The sequence below is a fragment of the Bubalus kerabau genome, chromosome 1 (genome assembly GCF_029407905.1).
Source record: "Bubalus kerabau isolate K-KA32 ecotype Philippines breed swamp buffalo chromosome 1, PCC_UOA_SB_1v2, whole genome shotgun sequence".
Taxonomy (NCBI): Eukaryota; Metazoa; Chordata; class Mammalia; order Artiodactyla; family Bovidae; genus Bubalus; species Bubalus kerabau.
Genome location: NC_073624.1, coordinates 135751147 through 135769503, shown reverse-complemented (window position 1 = coordinate 135769503; position 18357 = coordinate 135751147). Strand labels below are relative to the sequence as shown.

Sequence of the window (18357 nt, the reverse complement as noted above, 5' to 3'; positions counted from 1 at the left end):
GAATGCCTGAGATGCTCATTGCTATTAGGTTAATTGTCTTTCATGAATAAGTTCTGCTTTGCAGAGTCAGAGGTAATAGTAATGTCACCAATAAAAGTAACATTTGACTAGCACCTTCTATGCTGTGTAAATGTGTGAAAAGTCTGCAGAGTACAATAGTTTCTGTTATTTGAAAAAACTGCCTATATAAAAATAATATTTGAATCACATATAAAAATAATATTTGAATTCACATCTCAAGTCAAGTTCAGGGTAATTTAATAACCTATGAAGAAGTATAAGGAAATGCTTTATATTAAATTTAATTAAATATGAAATAAGGTTTGCAAAGGAAAGGACCTACAATGTCTGAAAGATGATAGATGTTTAATAATGTTGATTGTTTATCTCCTTTCACCTTTCACTACATTTGGAAAATGTACTGGAGCCATACTTAGAGTAATATTTAAGTTTAATTCTTGATTTACCCCAATTTCCTATTTAATCCTCATCTTCAACTTCAGTTTTTATAATCTGTAAAAATACGGAATCACTATGCTGTACACCTAAAACTAATACTGTAAATCAACTATGCTGAAAAAAATTAAAAGTTAAATAAATGTGCTTTGTGATAATACTAAAGTACATTTACGAGCACCTACAGAGAGAGTAGTAGCAAAACAGGAATTTATTGCTAATCTATAATGTAAGGTTATCTATCTTGAAGGTGACTAAATGATAATAGAAATGAGGAAATATTTCTTGGATGCTAACTATATGTTGGGCACATATTGGCTGGCCAAAATTTCATTGTTTTTCCATAACATCTTATGGAAAAACTCAAACAAACTTTTCCGCCAACCAAACATATCTACAAATAGCAACTTGCCTACTGTTCATAGAACCTTTTGCCTCAATTCTCTCCAATTGTTCCTAAGTCTTTGAGGCACCTGGAGAAACCTTTGGAGTCCTCATTATAGTTCTCCTCCGCATCCATCTTGCCCTTGGAGCCTCATCCTAGCATGCACAGCTGGGGGAGCTGTCCAGAAGCTGGAGCTGTCTCCACTTTGCCTCATGGCTGATTGAGGCTGTTGGTTTATGGTTTGAGATCAGAGACCACAGTAAGGTAACTTAAACATCTGAAGAATTTGGGGAATAGAAGAATTTGGTCAACAGGATTAAATGATCAGGAAAACAGGATGAAAGGATACGGATGCCATGAAATCTTAACTGAATAAAATAGCCTATAAACAATGGAGACATGGGGGGAGGGGACTATCACTTCTAAGAATGGAAGTAGTGTTCAAAAGACATTTGTTCCTTTTTTTGAATAAAGCTCACCCAATCAAACAAGTAAAATGAGACATTGTGATTATTTAAATGTTATATGGTTTATTTAAATAACTTCATCTGAATCACTGAATTTCACCTGCATGTGGGTAAAGGCGAACCAAGTATAAATTTTTGGAAGAAAGGCCTTTGCTCAAGCAAGCTGTGTTCCATAGTTGAGCATTTTCTAGACTCAGAGATGCTTCTGGGTTAGAACTGAAATTTACAGGTTCCTAAACAATTGTGCTTGAGCCTAATTGTTTATATTTGCTCTTTATAGTCTAGAAATACAATCTTTATAAACCAATCTAATAGACATTAAAAATGCAAAACACAAACACAAATGACTAATTATTGGTTAATTTTTTTTTTTTTTTCAATTCTGGACCATCATTTCTGCCAAATCACTGAGGCCAGCAGTAAAGACTTTTGAATGTTTTTTTGAGAGAAAAATCTTTAGCTATTTGTTATGGATCACAAATGATTGGCAAAAGATATATTTGAATCTAGACCAAAACTGAAACATTTTCTATTATCTAAATGCTGCCAAATATTTAAATAGGGAAAATTTGTACTAGAGAGTATTATAGTTTCCATACACATTTGCTACACTCTAAGCACCTCCTCCCTTCTCTCTACTCTCCTATTCTTGCTCACACAAGAATGTATACAAATAGCAAAATATTAATGGCATACACAAACTAACTGTGACAGAGAATCAGTGGCGGAATCCCTCAATTACGAATACATCACTAACTGAGATCTTCCTTAAACTTAACCTTAGGTTAATTCAAGTTGAAAACAAAACTATTAATATAGCCAGTGAGGCTAAATGAACTATTGATACAATAGCCAATATCACTGGCAGCATTAATTCCTTCTGCCTTGTTTATCTTTTCCATGTTGATATCCCTCAGATTTCCTATGTTCTCATCCTATACCTACTGTCTGAGTGTTCTCAGTCAGACCTATGGTTTTGGCTGACACCTATATATTTCCCTTGTGGCTCAGCTGGTGTAGAATCTGCCTGTAATGTGGGAGACCTGGGTTCGATCCTAGGGTTGGGAAGATCCCTTGGAGAAGGGAAAGGCTACCCACTTCAGCATTCTGGCCTGGAGAATTCCATGAACTGTATAGTCCGTGGGGTTGCAAAGAGTTGGACACGACTGAGTGACTTTTATATATATATATATACTGATGGCTCCCACATCTTATTTTCAGTCTCTCTGTTTCTCTTAACAGATGTGCACACTCAGCTGCTCATTGGCTCTTTCTGATTGATGATCCATAGTCATATACAGTTCAAAGTATTAAATTATATTTACCAACAGCATCCTTCCCCAACATTTTCCCTCCTTCGTTCTCTCACTCAAAGAATGACATTTTTGTTGTCCAACCACCTAAGCCCCAAACTTAGCTATTGTTTTCACCTTCTTCATTCTCTTTGGTATTCAGCTGGATCCCAAGTTCATAAATTCAACCTCATTAGCATTGCTCAAATCCACTCCTTCATTCTCTCCACCCTTGCCACGCTACTGCCTTAGTACAGGCTTTTATCAATCCTTCTTCAGACTGTTGTAACAGAGTCCTAAATTACTTCTCCCTCTCCAAGTCTTTGCTGAAACCCGCATGAGCATCCATACTACTGTGAAGGTTTATCTTTCTACCAGGGGACTCTTTCAATTGCTTCCCACACAGTCAGAACCACATGCAAGTTCTATAGCTCCAGCTTTAGTACCCGTGGCTCACTCACGAAACATAAATGTGCAGTTTCCAGAAAACTCTGCTATCAGGAGTTCCTCTGAACAAACTGTTCTTTCTACAAGAATGCCCTCTCTCCTTACTGGCCTAATGTGTACTTGAACTTCAAGATTCAGATGAACTTTTAAACTCAGATACAGTGATATTTCTTTCAAGAAGCCTTTCCTGTCTCACCTGTGAGTTACAAGTCCTGCCTCTCTCTCTTCATTGTATTTTTACAAATTTCTATTTCAATATCACATGAAATGTAATAGCTGCATTCCTTGTTCTGCTTCTCTATTAAACCACGAAGATGGTGACTTTGTGTCTTTGATTCTGCATTCCCATGTCTAAAAAACTCAAAATTTCTGGTCTCAATTCCTCTTTCTATTATTAAAATTACTGAGTACATAAAAGATTATTTGTTTATGGGACTATATATGAACAATATTTACCATACTTAAAGTTAAAACTGATAATTTAAAAACAATAAGGCAATCATATGCTAACATAGATAACATATTTTTTTTTTTGCTGAAGAGTGGTTGTATTTTCTAAACAAAATCTTATTGATAATAGTAGCATTGTTTTACATTTTTACAGATTGCATTAATGTCTGACAAGAAGACAGCTAGATACTTATCTCTGTTTCTGAATTCAATACATTAATGAGATATGTAGTTTTGCTTCATATGTATGTGGAAAATATACCTCCATAAAGATATAATTAGAAGCAGAGTATTATTTTAATTCCTTTTTTTCCAGATAATTGTAGCTATTTTACTTTGAAAATATATCTAAACTCAACAGTAATTCCTTAAATATAAGATGCAATGTAAAATCTAAACTATAGTTTTTATACAATGTGATATTAAAACCCATGGTATTTTGAATGGTTCTTTTAACCAATGCATAATTCTGTACCATCTTGCATTAAAAAAAAAAAAAAAGAAAAAACACACACACATTGGTTCATTACCTTATGTAGACCTTCCAGATTTCAACATTTTTTTTTCAATACAAAATAGTTACATTAATATCACCACCAATCTCATTATATCTGTCTCAGACCTTTAAAATATTACTAAGTTGTCAAACTCATGTGATGGATATAATTCTTTGAAAATTTTAATTGAAAGCTTAAAATTACCATTGGCAACAGGTACTGTCAACTATTTTCCTTTGAATGAGATGACAGCTCATCTCATTCATTTTAAAGAAAATATCCACAAAATATTCAAGTCTGAATAACCAAAGTTTGTCTGTTAGTCATTCTTTCAAGTACAAATGGTGTTCCAAGAAAAAAGTAGTTTGTTCAGCTTGCATCTGAAACAAGCACCTGTTTTTTTTAAAGCCAAACATCATGCTTCAGTATGAGACAATTTTATGCATATTTCACACTGTGTACACAGAATATTAAACTGATGTGTCCTCAAGGATGGGGATTTAACAAAATTATTTGGCTCTAGTTTTTTAACTGCTTCATTGCACACAAGTGAAATCTGTGTGGGCAAGAGGTACTGAAATATACAATGACTAGTACAGTTTTGTGTCCCTGCCTTGATTCCTGCTAAGGAACCAGTAGTTTTACTTACTATTGCGTTTATACCATCAAGGGCTACCAGGTGTCACTAGTGGTAAAGAATCCACCTGCCAATGCAGGAGACTCGGGCTCTATCCCTAGGTGGGGAAGATGATCTGGAAGAGGAAATGGCACCCCACTCCAGTATTCTTGCCTTGAGAATCGCATGGACAGAGGAGCCCGGTGGGCTATAGTCCGTGGGGTTGCAAAGAGTCAGACACGACTGAGCGTCTGAGCAGCAGCAGCTTACACCACCAACGTAAGTGTCAACATAGTATAATTATAACCTTAGTATCTTAAAAGAGTTCTGACCTGGTGTACTCTGTTCTGGGTGGGTCTTGAGGAAAAAAAATACATCTCAACAGACCATACTTGGAGAACTGATCTAGACAACATCTTAAACATGATGAATACACAAAACATTTCAAATGAAGAACTGAATGAATGAACTTGTGTTGGCTTTATCTGTAACAGTGATGGTCTTTTTGGTGGCTCAAAGAATATAAATAAATATGTATGTGTGTGTGTGTGTGTGTGTGTACAATGAAGACCTGTCTGCTTGACGAAAAGTAGAGCCTCAGTCAAAATTAGAATGAAAAACAGAGACTGTGCCAAAATTTCCATTGTGATTTGGGGATATCCTAAAGCAAAACGATTAAGTGATTCCATTAATTGCACTAGCGTCAACTACAAGGGAATATAATATTTCTTCATTTCCTATAAAGACTTGTCAACTTATGCCATTTAAACGATTTTGAAAAAAATTATCTATGTAATACATAACTGAACTACTATTGCAAACATAAAATAGAGGACAAAGATGGAAAGATTTCAGACTTAAAACTGAGTCAGAAATATTGATAAATGGACACATTGCTTTCTAGATGTAGTTTTCTACATTACATCCTTAACCAGAGAGTTGGTCACAAAATAGGTATATCTTAATGTTACATAAACCAGAAACTCAGGATTTCTGGCAGAATCCCTCAAGTGTCACTGTCTTCGATCCTAATCTCATTCAAATGGCCTGTTATCCTGACCACCAGTGTTAAATTTCTGTCAGTGGGGGGGTTGTGACATGAGTGTGTGTATATTCAGAGAGCGGCAAACTATTGGTTTGACTTCAATGGGAAACCCTTATCAACAACAGGCAGAGAGGTGGTTAGCTGTAATTTTGCTGATGTTGTGTGAAAGGGAAGTAGGTTATGTAAATGGATTTGGTTGGGGTATCTAACACCTTTTTAAGAAAGATATTTCTTTTCTTGTACTCTTCCAGAGTGACAAGTGTAATCCTGGAAAATTTTAATGCGGAAACTTCAAAGGCAGAAAGCGTTCCTGACAAGACAGTGAGTAAGTATATTAGGTGTAGCGTATATGAGGTGTCCTTGTCCCAGGATTTTCAAATTGTGCAGACAGAAAGTAAACAGCTGTGGGGTGATTACTGTCCACTCTAGGGGCACAACTGGGGAGAGCTTGTCTGCCAGTGGAGCAGGTTTGCAAATACATAACATGGGAGACTTACCAATGGCCTTAATGAAGCATAAGCAATTCAGTGCTGAAAGCAAGTAGGAAGACTATTTTTCTTCCTTTTTTCCCCCTTATGTAATACTTCTCTCATGCACTCTTAAAAAGTCATTTGACCCTTGCTGATCTGTGGAGGCAGAGTGCCCAATTAAATTACTTCCATTATAAAAGCACATACAGCCAAATACTTTTTATAGCACACGATTCCAAACCTATAATAAGGATCAAGGAAAAGTAGCACAAAAGCTTTTTTAAAATTTAATAGAGACTTTTAAACAATTGGTAATACCAAAAAAGGTCAGAGAAAGTGCCTCCCTGTCAAGGGCTCCATTGGCAAAGAAACTATGAAACTGACATTTTGAAATGAGAGAATATTTTAATATTCATTCTACTGGGGTCAGGGCCAGGCTACTTAGAATAACAATAATATCCAAACAGAAGATGAAGACCTTCTAGGAAGAATTACCTTCAAGACAGGCTATATACCTCTTCCCTTGAGATTCACACTAATACATGATAATAACATATATACAGAGAGTTGTCCATGTACCAAGTACGTTGTTAGCACTATATTTGGATTTTACCATTTGATCTTCACAATAATTCTATGAAATAGGTACTGTTATTATCCATATCATGATGCTAAGCTGCTACTGCTGCTAAATCGCTTCAGTCGTGTCTGACTCTGTGCGACCCCATAGACAGCAGCCCACCAGGCTCCCCTGGCCCTGGGATTCTCCAGGCAAGAACACTGGAGTGGGTTGCCATTTCCTTCTCCAATGCATGAAAGTGAAAAGTGAAAGTGAAGTGGCTCAGTCGTGTCCGACTCTTCGCAACCCCATGCACTGCAGCCTACCAGGCTCCTCTGCCCATGGGATTTTCCAGGCAAGAGTACTGGAGTGGGTTGTGGCTTACAGTTTAACTAATGTGTGTAAAGTGATTGAGTGGTGTAGCCAATATCCAAATGCAGGGTTGCTAACTCTAGATGCTACACTCTTAACTATTGTTCTGGTAGCCTTCTAGAACATCTGCAACTCCCTATATCATCGTTAATTTAGATAATAAATAACTAATAAGCACTGTTATCAGGCACTGTGAGATGCTGACATCATAATAGTAAATAAGTCATTCTTATTTATTCAGAAAAGCATAGTTTCATCAGCAGATCATTTCTTAGAATTGGTTTCATAAGACACTTATTGTCACGTCTGTTTTTCTAGAATGAAAACTAAAATAGAGATTGCCCAGGATTTTATACTCAATGGAAAGCAGAAGTACTGCCCATTGATTTCAGACAAGTGTTTTGTCCACTAAATATTACCATATGTCTTTTAGATAATCAGAAAAGTAATTGTTGAGACCATAAAGATGAATTCTATTCCCCCAAACTTGATAAACCACTTGATAAATCTCTAGATATAATAGGAGCTACATTAATATTTTTTACTTTGAAGTCTATGGTAGTCATAATTTTAAAAAGATAAACTGAAATCAGTGAAAACATAATAGAAAAGACTAAATGTCTAACAAATGGGGTCTAGTTTAGTAACATAGGGCACATGAACTCCATGGGTATTGGGAAATTACCATTTATTTATTTTGGCCATGTCTTGCAGCCTGTGGGATCCTAGTCAGCCCCCCACCACCCCCCAGGGATTGAACCCAGACCCTTGGCAGTGAAAGCAATGCATTGTAACCACTAGACCACCAGGGAACTAGTTAACATTATTTTTTATTCAAAAGTTCAGTGCCAAGATGAACATTATCATAATTCATAGATAAAACATAATCACTCACAAGGTATAAAAATTACATATTAATATAATTAAATCTAAACAAAAAATTGAAGAACTAGTATGCTAGATCGAGTTAGCAAGCTTTTCATTAAAGGATCTGAGAGTTTCTATTCTATTTGTGCAAATGGGTGAGCATGGCTGTGTTCCAATAAAAACTTTACTTAAAAAACAGCCAGTGGGGCACATTTTACTTGAGGGCTATGGTTTGCTGACTCCGGTACCAGACTATGGAAGAATGAAAGAGTTTAAAGACATTTACAGTAGTGTTTTTAGTCATATTTTATAATACTGCTTAATAAATTTTAAAAAGGGGAATTGTATACTGTTCCTCATTTGAATTCAAACTAGTAACCATTTATTATTTTAACCCAATTAACCTTTACTCCCTCGAAATAGCTTGCAAATCCAAGCTAGATTTTAGGGCAAGCGATCTTTATATTTATCAGACAGCAAAACTCTCCTAATTGTTGGGTAAAGTAATTCAAAATTCATGATCTGACCCTCAAGCTGGTCAACAATCATTTACAGACTGGTTACAAAGTGTTTTGTCTTTTCTAAGCATAGCGGGAAGCACCTTTTACGAGTTTCCCTATTGTCAAGAAGCTTAAAACCTAATAGATGAGGCAATTACATCACCTTAATTTATGCAGTGGGACATTTGGCATAAAAAGTATGAATATCCATAGAAACAACTGTCATATCTTGTGACAAGAAACAAAAAGCACATCAGTTTGCAGAGGGTAGAATTACTCTAGTATATAAAAACATATGCACTCTTGTAGATTTAAAAAATTACTCTAGTATATAATCTAGGTGGCTAAGTGGTAAAGAATCCACCTAGCAATGCAGAAAACTCAGGACACACAGGTTCAATTCCTGGGTTGGGAAGATCCCTTGGAGTAGGAAGTGGAAATCCAGTCCAGTATGCTTGCCTGGAAAATCCAATGGACAGAGGAGCCTGGTAGGCCACAGTCTATGGGGTTGCAAAGAGTCAGACACGATGGAGTGACTGAGCACCCACATGCATGCACACACGCATATAATCTAGTATGTCAGTATCCATCTTAAGTAGACGTATATTCAATTTAAGCTTACATTTGCATATTTCTTGGGGAAGGAAATGGAAACCCACTCCAGTACTCTTGCTTGGAGAATTCCACGGACCAAGGAGTCTGGCGGGTCATGGAGTCACAAAGAGTTGAACACGACTGAGGACTAAGCTACACACACATGTATATTTCTATCTTAATATGGTATGCATTTAATTTACAATATCTTAGAAACAAATGATCAATACTTTAGGCTCTTACTTAATATTCATTTTCCAAGCTTCAATTTAATGGTTACAATGGCAGAAAAATGGCCCCATTACTTGGTAAAGTATACTAGCATTATACCACAAAAGCAAAGAAAATATAGGGCCATTATTCTCCAGAAAATGTTAAAGCTGGACTTTTTCTAATAGCTAAATTATTAAAAAAAAAAAAAATCATTTTGTAGGTAACTTCCAAAGTGCAAAGTATGTTGAGGAAGGAACTTATGTTAGAGAGGGAGGTAGGAGCCAGATCAAAAAAGATGCTGTCCTAAAATGCTCAGCTTATAGTTACAAGCGATGGGAAGACTGCCATAGTGAGCATGTGCTGTAGAAGAACAGTGCAGGGGAGGGTGCGATGGGGACATCTTAGGCAAAACTGAACGTGAGAATATGTGATTGCTGCTTTAGTCATCAGGTCCAGAGAAGACAAGGGCCTGAAACAAGGAACTGGTATAAGAAAGCAGAAACTTTAGAAATATTTACATGACCAAAGAATCAGGCCTTGCTAACTGATCACATGTGGGAGACAGAGGAAAAAAATAGTAAGCCACTAGAATTTCTAGCTTACATGATTAGGTGAAAAGTTGAAATATGGCACACTGAAAGAAGATTAAGGTGTTCTACTTGAGATAAGTTGAAAACACCCATGTGGAAAAAATGCCAGATTAGTGAATAATTATTAGATGCTATTCTAACATTAGCATTTAATATATGTGTTCTTTGTACCAGGAACTGTGCTAAGCACTTAAATGCACAAGTTCATTGAATTCTCATGATAGCCCCACTGGAATACACATTCTACAAGTAAGGGACCTAAAGTCTAGTGAGGTTAATAACCTCCCAAAGCACACACAATTACATAAATGGTAAAACCTGGTTTTTAACCCATTAAATCATACTTTTCACATTGACTCTTAGCCATTATCATATCTTGTACTAATAAAACATCTCAATTTGAAGAACACTCCAAAAAATGATCCCTTTTAGCCAATGCTAGCCCCATAAGTGTCCATTCAACAAATGACTTGGTAAAGAGAGTCACACTTTACTACACTTCACTAGGAGTCCAAGGATGATTTCCCAGGTGGCTCAGCAGTGAAGAATCCACTTGCCAATGCAAGCAGATACAGGAGATGAGGGTTTGATCCCTAAGTCAGGAAGATTCCCTGGAGGAAGAAATGTCAACCCAACTGAGCATTTTTGCCTGGGAAATCCCATGGACAGAGGAGCCTGGCAAGTTATAGTCCATGGGGTTGCAAAAGAATTGGACACAACTTAGCGACTAAACAAGAGCTTAAGATATTCTTCTGTTAACTGGGGAAGTTTATAAGAAATAGAATCTATCCATGCCCTCCTAAGACAACATTTTAGCCAGAGTGACCACTGTTCCAGCATCTAACCATATGGCCAGCAGAGGCATGGCTTCTGGCTTTGGTCAACACTGATCTGGATAGAGACACGGGCAGATTTGTGAGTTTTCAACCATATTTGAAAATAACAGAGATTGTACTGCTTGCCTTTAGTGACTATCATCTCAGAGTATACTTATTCATAAAATGAAGCTTGTTTCCTGACTTTTTGTGGTGAAAGTCCCTGAATTTTTGGCAAGCTCTGCAGAAGATATTAAGAAAAGGTGGCGAGAATACACAGAAGAACTGTACAATGATGTGATCACTCACCTAGAACCAGAAATTCTGGAGTGTGAAGTCAAGTGGACTTAGGAAGCATTACTATGAACAAAGCTAGTGTAGGTGATGGAATTCCAGCTGAGCTATTTCAAATCCTAAAAGATGATGCTGTGAAAGTGCTGTACTCAAGATGCCAGCAAATTTGGAAGACTCAGCGGTGGCCACAGGGCTGGATAAAGTCAGCTTTTATTCCAACCCTGAAGAAGAGCAATGCCAAAGAATGTTCAAACAACTGCACAATTGCACTCATTTCACATCCTAGCAAGGTAATGCTCAAAATCCTTCAAGCTAGGCTTCAACAGTTCATGAACTGAGAACTTTCAGATGTACAAGCTGGATTTAGAAAAGGCGGAGAAACCAGAGATCAAATTGCCAACATCCACTGCATCATAGAAATAACAAAGGAATTCCAAAAATATATCTACTTCTGCTTCATTGACTATCCTAAAGCCTTTGACTGTGTGGATCACAACAAACTGTGGAAAATTCTGAAAGAGATGGGAATACCAGACCACCTTACCTGTCTCCTGCAAAACCTATATGCAGGTCAAGAAGCAGACATAGAACAATGAACTGGTTCAAAATTGGGAAAGGTGTATATGAAGGCTGTATATTGTCACTCTGCTTATATGCAGAGGTCATCATGTGAAATGCCAAGCTGGATGAATCACAAGCTGGAGTCAAGATTTCTGGGAGAAATACTATCAATAACCCCATATATGCAGATGACACCATCCTAACAGTAGAAAGTGAAGAGGAGCCAAAGAGGTGAGTGAAGTGAAGCTAAAGAAGCTAAAGAGGAGCTTCTTGATGAAGGTGAAAGAGGAGACTGAAAAGGCTGACTTAAAACTCAATATTCAATAAACAAAGATCATGTCATCTGGTCCCTTCACCTCATGGCAAATAGATGGGGAAAAAATGGACACAGTGACAGACTTTCTTTTCTTGGGCTCCAAAATTACTGTGGATGTTTACTGCAGCCATGAAGTTAAAAGATGCTTGGTCCTTGGAAGAAAAGCTATGACAAACCTAGACAGAATATTACAAAGCAGAGATACCACTTTGCCAACAAAGGTCTGTATAGTCAAAGCCATGATTTTTCCAGTAGTCATGTACAGATGTGAGATTTGGACCATAAAGAACGGTGAGTACCAAAGAATTGATGCTTTTGAATTGCGGTGCTGAAGAAAACTTTCAAGGGTTCCTTGGATAGCAAGGAGATTAAACCAGTCAATCCTAAAGGAAATCAACTCTGAATATTCATTAGAAGGACTGATGCTGAAGCAGATACTCCAATTTTTGGCCACCTGTTGTGATGAGCTGACTCACTGGAAAAGACCCTGATTCTGGGAAAGATTGAGGGCAGGAGGAGAAGGGGACAGCAGAGATGAGATGGGTGGTGGCATCATTGACTCAATGGACATGAGTTTAAGCAAGCTCTGGGAGACAGTGAAGGACAGGGAAGCCTAGTGTGTTGCAGTTCATGGGGTTGCCAAGAGTTGCACACAACTGAGCGGTCAACAACAACAATTTGGCACTCAATGGAACTGGGGATGTAAAGATGAAAAATGCTACTGGTCTACACACTGTGGCCTCATATTTAAGTTGCAGAATTAGCAGAGGCTCAGTGATAAGACCCGGAGAAGGCAATGGCACCCCACTCCAGTACTCTTGCCTGGAAAATCACATGAACGGAGGACCCTGGTAAGCTGCAGTCCATGGGGTCGCTAAGAGTTGGACACCGCTGAGTGACTTCATTTTCACTTTTCACTTTCATGCATTGGAGAAGGAAATGGCAACCCACTCCAGTGTTATTGCCTGGAGAATCCCAGGGACGAGGGAGCCTGGTGGGCTGCCGTCTATAGGGTCGCACAGAGTCGGACACGACTGAAGCGACTTAGCAGCAGCAGCAGCAGCAGCAGCAGAGGTAAGACCAGCTCCCGAAAAGAGCTGCAGTAGCCTTGGTTCAGTCACACTGACCACAATAATTTCCAATCTAGTTCTAGAATCATCTCATACAATTTTTCCCAAAGGAAAAAGATCATATGTATTCACTTGACATCCTACATATAATCAGTGCGGTGAGATACAGCATATAAAGTACCAAACACTGGGCATGGTGCATACAAATTGTTCAATATATGTTAGCTATTATTGTAAGTCATAGGAGTATACTCTAGTAATAACAATATGGAAGCTTAATAAACATTTGTGCAGTTGTTGAACTTGCTAGTCCTTATGATCCATAATGCACTTTAAAAATAAAGTTGAAAATATCAAGTACAAAAAAGTAAAAAATGTAATTCTGTTTATGTCATTGCTATCAAAGGTAATAGAAACTATTTATCTTTCAAAGAAAGATTAACATTGAAGATATTAACATGTAAAAAGGTGAAAACTGTAACACTTTAGAAAAGCATTTTATCCTTATAATAAAGTATCTAGAATCTACTTAGACCCTGTTTTATGCTTACTGAAGGGGACTGTTTCATGTGTTTGGTATTTCTGGTAAATAACTGAGGGATGTTGCTTTGTATGTGGCTACAAAAATTGAAGTAATGGCTCCTTTCTCATGAAAGCAGATTTAGATACCACTGACATTGCAACTCAGCAATATTTTTCACATTACACAGAGGAAATAAGAGAAAGCAAAGGTATTGAGTAAATTCATACATTTCCATTGACTCCAAGTGCTCATCTAGGTTCTCTCTCACTGTTTTTCTCTCTCTTTCTCTCTCTCTCTATATATATATCAATAAGGAATTGTTAAGCCTTAATCAAAATAAATTAATACAGTGATGATCAACCAAACCTAATCTGATTTTTATTCCTTTTAACTTTTTATAACCTCTTAAGTGATATCTGCTCTATATCTACCCTAGAACATATTTAAGAAACACACATAAAAGAAATATAGGATTTAATAAAACTCAATGGTGTTTATAAATGTTCTTAAATAAATGCGTAGTTTTTCTAGACTTAGAAATAAGTCATTTGAATGGTCATCATAAATGCAACTCTTGCATATGTTGGTTTAGCTCTAAATGAAATATATTACTTATACATTAGTTATCTTAAATATTGAATGTTCTTAACTCCAATATACTTGCATTGCAGACAAGGCATTTGTATGCTCAGTGTGATTAATGAATAGTAATTCAACAAGGAACTTCCCTTGTGGTCAATGTGCCTAGCAATGCAGGAGAAGCAGGTTTGGTCCCTGGTGGGAGAACTAAGATACTACATGCCTCAGGCAACTAAGCCCGCAAGCTGCAACTACGGAGTCTGTATGCCTTCTCAAGAGAGAAGTCCACATGCCTCAACAAAAAGTCCCACATGACACATCAAAGATCCTGCTTGCTGCAACTAAGACAAAATACAGCCAAATAAATAAATAAATACCGAACCAAAAAATAGTAACTCAATGAAAGAAAACTAAGATGAAAATAAGGTAATTGATTTTACCAAAGTCACAACTAAGAATAACTAAGATAAGAATCTATATCTTCAGATTTTGTGTCCTTTTAACCATTAAACTGTGAGAGAAAAGATTTTGTAAGTTGGTAAACATGATACTTAAATGAGGAGGGGCAGATAGCAATAATATCCGTTCATGCAACTAACTGGGTACCTGTGAGTGGTTAGGCCCATATGGTCAATGGGTGCTAAGAAACATACAGTGGATTTTCTTGGTCTTCTCAGCTATCAAGTCAACTTGATTGAAACAAAGGCACATTTCACAGGCATGAAAGACAATTGATTTTGGTCAATCTTTTTAGCATTTTCCAGGTAACTACGTCTTCATAAATTGCCAGCAAAATCAAGTGGTTAAACTGCCTCACAGACTTTGGGTAGAACATTAGAGAAATTGAATGATATATGCAGGAGAAGATCAAGTAAGTTGCACTGTTTCTAAATGCTTGTACCTTGAACCAAAAGCTGAATGTGAAGTAAGAAAATAATTATTTTTCATTTTCTTCTAGAATTTCATGGTCTGGAATACCGTTCCCTATCTTCTGTTGAGAGTACAAATTTTACTCATTTTCAAGGTCCTGGAAATTTCCCACATCAACTCCTTTGCCTTTTCTCACCTTTTGCAACATTTACTTTTTCATGCTACATTTTTATATTTTTTGGTCTTGGTTGTATTTTTCTCCAATTAGTTTATAGGTGCATACAAGTGAGTGCATATAATCTCCTACCAGATTATAACACTGCTTTTGTATTCTGCATACTGTACAAAGGGAATATTATGTATAGATTGCTGCTGCTGCTACTGCTAAGTCGCTTCAGTCGTGTCCGACTTTGTGCGACCCCATAGATGGCAGCCCATCAGGCTCCCCCGTCCCTGGGATTCTCCAGGCAAGAACACTGGAGTGGGTTGCCATTTCCTTCTCCAATGCATGGAAGTGAAAAGTGAAAGTGAAGTCGCTCAGTCGTGTCCGACTCTTAGCGACCCCATGGACTGCAGCCCACCAGGCTAGATTACCCCATGATAAACTGTTGGTATAGGAACCACTTCACTGAAATGTTCTTTATTTGAACTGGAATATGTAAAGACTTTTTTTTCATTCTTTGTAATCTGTTACGAAGGTACTTTTTCTGTCCTTCATTAAAATATAATCTCCAATTTTGACTTACTCCTAGTTTGAAACTTTGTACTACCTGTTAATGAAATGCATTTATGTTGTTCATGGATGACACATTATTGTGTTTCAGAAACCCTGAAAATGGGACTTCCCTGGCGGTCCAGTGGTTAAGACTTGGTGCTCCCAATGCAGGGGGCACAGGTTCGATCTCTGGGACTGGAACTCTGTACAGGAATCTCTGGTAAGATCCCACATACTGTGTGGTGTGGCCTCAAAACAAAACAAAAAAACCCTGGCACTTCTCTTGTGGCTCAGTGGTAAAGAATCCACATGTCAATGCAAGAGATATGGGTTCAATTCTTGACCTGGGGGATGACATGGCACGGAGCAACTAAGCCTATGCCTCACAACTATTGAGCCTGTGCTCTAGAGCCCAGGAGTGTTAACTACTGAAGCCCACACACAGAACCTGTGCTCCGCAGGAAGAAAAGCCACCACAATAAGAAGCCTGCAATCGCAACTAGAGAGTAGCCCCCACTCGCTGCAACTAGAAAAAAGCCCTTGCGGCAATGAAGGTCCAGCACAGTCAAAAAATAAAAATGCAAATAACAAAAGAGAAGCCCTGAGAAAATTAATGATTACTCAATAAACTGCCAACCGTAAGGTTCAACGCTAGGCCTATCATTTAAATGTGTTTCTTCCCACTTGATCCTGAAAACTCTGGGATCATGATCTAAGGAGAGAGAGAAGAGCTGGGGGAAAGGTGGTCCTATTGTCAGGCGAGCTGGAGAAGAACACTCCTTTCTTACCTACCACTAACCTCATCTTTTGTATTCTGCATTCTCTTTGAAGAGAATTTCACTCACTGAATTAGACAGGGACTCTTTCACAACGTCTGTTCTAAGAACTGAAACACACTGGGTTTTCTGAGGAATAGACATCCTTACACAGCACAGAGTTTGGGCTTTTGTCATATTCCCACTTCTTCAAAAGAGTGCTCCTTTAATTGGACCGTGTGTGCGTGCGTGCTCAGTTGCTTCCGTCGTGTCCGACTCTGTGACCCTATGGATTGTAGCCTGCCAGGCTTCAGAGGCCAGGTTCCTCTGTCCATCACCTGAATACAATTATGATTATTTAAAATATCACAATACATAATCCCATATTATAATAATTGATGGAAACCTTTCCTTAAATAAATATATATTCTTCTCAAATCTACTTCAGTTGAATGTAAATAAAACAAAAATAAAATTTAAAAATGCATACTGCCTCTCAACAAAATCACTCCGTCACACGTATTTCAAGAAGGAAATTTAATTCACAAAGAAAAAAAGTGCGTTCAAATAAACCTAAGGGGAAAGTGTCTTTATTTTCATTATATACAAGGAGATGGCCACTTTGATGTAAGGATCAAATATAATATTCATGATTTCCAATGTGAATTTCATAAGACTTTGTTTTCTCTTTAAATCATGCCTATTCTTGAACTTTATAGTAAAAGCTGTAGAGAATCACATAAGAGAAAGATATAAAAAAGAAAAAAATACCCTCAAATTTCCATATCTCTACAGACAAAACCCTTGAAGACCTGGGAGTAAGCATCTGAAAATATCAGGTGCATTTAAAACGTCACACTCTTTGTTTACTTGGCAACTGCTTACAACATGGAAAAGTCCCAATTTTTGCCCTGAGAAAATGGGAGTCAAATAGCATTAGAGAAGTAATGCTTCATTTTAATAATCCAAGCCTAATTTGTAATATAACATTCAATTCTATTAAAAATCTTTTGATTGGGTATTCCTCTGTCTCTGAATAAAGGACAAGATTGTTAATTGCCAATGGCTCTATGAAACACAATACAAAGAAGATAAGCAAAGAAAATAGACAAAGCAAAGTTTCCAGTTTTAGAAAAATAGATGCTTGTATTCTATATATTCTGGATCACCTTCACTGAAACAACAAGCAGTAACTCACTTCGCTACTACAACATGGCTCATTAGTCTGAAGGTTGGATACACAGCCTGTCAAATCCCTTCCCCTGAACCATAATAATGAGAGTAATGACACACCTATAACATAGTTTGCAAGTCTTCATTCTGCTTCCAAAACTTAATGCTATCATAGGTCTCCTGTGTATGTATTTTTAGTGCCCAGTTCCTAGTTCAGTGTTTAAAAATCTTGCTGATCCTGGAGTTGAAACAAAGCTTTCGGAAGCAATCAACTGCTCTTGCCATCACAGGTGCCAAACACACACACAATGTCCTTTTATTTATGGAAATACACACAGATCTATTCTGCATGTGCTCAGAGCCTGACACAAACACCACCTCTTTCCCACAGGCAGCAGGAAGGATGTGGTTTGAAGGACACGGTTGCTTCATCCAAGTGTTCAGTTTTTCAAAGAACTCTTGTTTTACACAGAATTGCTGAATGACTATCTAAATTTAAGAAGATACAACTGGGCCATGCCTGAAGTCCCACTTTTATTTAACTAAAATTGGCATTAAAGCAGATCATGAAATACTTTTCCCCTTACCTTGAATGGACACATGCTGAAAGTGCGTTCATAATCAAAAGACATTTCTGTGAGCTGGTGACCCAGTAATTCCTTATGTCTAAAGGTCTGCTGCAACAATACAAGACTAGAATCGCCAGATGAAATGGTCAGAATTACCCAGTGGCTCAATAAAATCAGCTTACTTTGAGTTTAATCCAAGGATAAATATATAGAAATCTCCAAGCAGTGGAAATTGTAAACATTGTACATCTGCCCCCAAAACAGTAACACAGGAAGATCTATCATCGCCAGGGAAAC

General features: G+C 37.4%; 1 protein-coding gene across 3 annotated transcripts in view; it reads right to left on the bottom strand.

Annotated features, from left to right (window-relative positions):
* Positions 1 to 18357, bottom strand: part of CHRM3 (cholinergic receptor muscarinic 3) — a 567088-nt gene that overhangs the window by 185217 nt on the left and 363514 nt on the right. The window lies entirely within an intron of this gene.